The sequence below is a fragment of the Mus caroli genome, chromosome 13 (genome assembly GCF_900094665.2).
Source record: "Mus caroli chromosome 13, CAROLI_EIJ_v1.1, whole genome shotgun sequence".
NCBI lineage: Eukaryota > Metazoa > Chordata > Mammalia > Rodentia > Muridae > Mus > Mus caroli.
In genome coordinates, this window is record NC_034582.1 from 30,308,919 (window position 1) to 30,312,207 (window position 3,289).

Sequence of the window (3,289 nt, forward strand, 5' to 3'; positions counted from 1 at the left end):
AGATAGAGGCAAGAGGCTAGCCAAAACTACATAGTGGGGAACTTTCAGGATAGCATTTGAGATAAAAAAAAAAAAAAAAAAAAAAAAAAAAAAAAAAAAAGGTGAAAAAAACCTTCAATATTATTATTTTACTTATTCATTTAAAAAGTACCCAAATTAAGAGATGCCATTTGAGAAAGTAATATTAGTAATGTATTCACATGTATTTATTTAATTAGCTTTAGGATGAACAATAAAAAAATTAGTATATAAATGTACATGACTTAGTTAAAAAAAAAAAATACAAGTTGCCACAGAGTAATAGCCTATTCTTTTCTTCACCAGCTTCCAAGCAGAGACTTCTTAAAGTAAAAAGTCTCTATCCAAGAGTGACAGGCTCAGAAGACACAAGTCATCCTTCCACAGCCTTCCTCTGCCTTTAAAGCAAACTTCCAGAATTCAAACACTTACTGCTGATTCAAGAGCAAACATTTAACCAACAGGCTCTCAGATATTTCAATCCTCAGGGAGTAATAAAACCCACATTAGACCATGTAGGGCAACCTAGGAATGAAGGAAACTGGAACTGTGTACCATCTCTCCCCCTTCTTTTGAATATTTCCAATTTAACAAGATAGGCCAGTGGGTGCTGAGATTACGAGATAACATCACACTGGTCCTTTACTGCCCTCTGCTGGAAGATGTGTGTAGATACAACAAAGCTCCAGTAATTGCCAGTAATTGCAAGCTCAGTTGCCATAGACAATGTATTCTAGCTGTTCTTAGCTTTACATGTAGATGTTTTAGAACAATGCACTTAAGACATATGAGGGTTACAACGAGCGTTTGTAGAACTGAGCTGCAAACCTTACTGATATTTGATATTTACTTAAATGAGTAATCACTCTACAGAATAATCTTTGCAGGGGGCTGGTGAAGTGGGTTAGCAGTTAAGAGCATTTGCTGCTTTTGCAGAGGACCCAGGTTGGGTTCCTAGCACACCCATGGCAGTTCACAACCATCTATAGCTCCATTTCTGGGGTCTCCAACACCCTCTTCTGGTCTTCATCAGTATTCAATAAGTGTAGCACACAGGCATACCTGCAAGTAAACTCATATGCATAAGGTAGAAATTTAAAAAATCTTTGTAGCACATAGATTTAAACCTATCACATTATTATATATTATAGTAAATTACATTATCTAGCCAATTTATACACAGAAAGGTAGAAATTGATAATATTATCTAAAACTGCAGCTCAATCATTTGTTTTGCCTTTTTTGTTGTTGTTNTTTTNTTTNGAGACAGGGTTTCTCTGTATAGCCCTGGCTGTCCTGGAACTCACTTTGTAGACCAGGCTGGCCTCGAACTCAGAAATCTGCCTGCATCTGCCTCCCAAGTACTGGGATTAAAGGCGTAAGCCATCACCGCCAGGCTGTTTTGCCTTTTTAAAGTCGAAATGGAACAAATAGTTAAAGTGAATGTTCGAGGGATTTCCTAGTTAGTCTGTTGGCTGTGCCCATAATCTCTCTTAGGGAAGGCCAAGTAACCTGATGTTTGGAATGATCAGGTCTAATCAGTTCTCAACAAAATTTATGAAGAATAGCAGGTATGTACCACAAGTTAAAAAAAAAAAAAAAAACCAAAAACCTTGCTGAGATAAACACAAAAAAGATTTCTTGGATGCTGAGTCTGTTGCCTCAACTGATGTTAGTACGTCCATGCTCTCTCTCTCTCTCTCTCTCTCTCTCTCTCTCTCTCTCTTTAGTTTCATCATGCTGTTTGATCTAGCATGTTGCCTCGAAAGGCTTGTATAAACACTTTTCCAGCATGTCTCCTAGAGATCATTTTACTCACTGCTCTGTTTGGCTGCTAGCCTCTTGCCTCTCTCTTCAGCAATGGTGAGGTGGATTCCTTTTCCTCAGGGAAGGGAGATCCATGGTTTGTTACCCTTGCCAATGACAAAAATGTTGGACAGCCGAGTGGCAAAGCTGTTGCCATTGGCATCTTTCACATGAACCACATCAAAAGAGCCGGGATGTCTCTCTCTGTTGGTGATTACACCAATTCTTCCCAAGTTAGCACCTCCAGTCGCCATACACAGGTTCCCAGTGTTGAACTTGAAGTCAGTTATTTTGCCTGTCTCCAAATCAATCTGAATGGTGTCATTCACCTTGATGAGGAGATCAGGGTACCGAGTAGTTCGAGCATCATGGGTCACCAGATGTGGGATTCCTTTTGTGCCCACAAAGATCTTTCTCACTTTGCACAACTTGTACTTGGCCTCCTCGGGTGTAATATGATGAACAGCAAAGCGACCCTTGGTGTCATAGATCAGACGGAAGTTCTCTCCGGTCTTGTCAATGCTGATGACATCCATAAACCCAGCAGGGTAGGTTATATTGGTCCTGACTTTCCCATCAATCTTAATGAATCGCTGCATGCAAATCTTTTTTTACTTCATTTCCAGTCAGGGCATACGTAAGTCTGTTCCTTAGGAAAATGATCAGAGGCAGGCATTCCCTCAGCCTGTGAGGACCAGTGGATGGATGAGAAGCAAACACGTCAGCCAACTTATCCAATGCTTTGGAGCAGCTACACACTTCAGGTGTTTTTTGGGACCATGAGCCATGGATGTGCTGGGAACAGAAAGAGCCTTCCTTCTCTTTAAATTGATTGTTTTTAATTCTTTTGGGGTTTTGTATGTGTGGTAAGGTGAACTTTCGTCCTCCATGTTTTCAATGACATCACAATAATCAAGGATCTTAACTTCTTCCATGATTTCCCCCAACATATTTTATGATTACCTAGTGCTGTGTTCGGTATTGCCAAAACCTAGGCACAAAATGATAGAAGAAACATAGTCTAATCACAAAATCATTTGTAGTGTAGTAAAACAGAAACAAGCATACAAATAAATATACTGGCTGCTAAAATGTCTCCCCAAAACCATGTGCAAAAGGTGTTGTTGCTACCTGGGAATCTGGGGGTACTAACCGGATCCTGAGGGCTCTCACTTCATCAAATGATTAATCTACTGATGGGTTCACAGTTAGATGGGCTCATTGGAGGCAAGAGAAACTTAATGAGCCCGGCCTAGGTAATGGAAGCTGATCCCTGAGGATGACATCTTGTTCTTGCCTACTCCTTGTCTGTCTCTTCCGACCCCCTTTCCTCCCTACTTCTTTTTTTTTTTCCTTTTTTTTTTTTATCTTGCAAGTAGTTTTATTAAATAAAGCACCATTGATATGAACATTGGAGAAATACTGGCTGTTTTAAGATCTGCTTTTTCTTTTTTTTTTTTGAATT

General features: G+C 39.6%; 1 pseudogene; it reads right to left on the reverse strand.

The window, feature by feature from the left end:
* Nucleotides 1-1,829: 1,829 nt before the first annotated feature.
* Nucleotides 1,830-2,612, reverse strand: LOC110308491 (annotated as a pseudogene).
* Between the last annotated feature and the right edge of the window lie 677 nt (nt 2,613-3,289).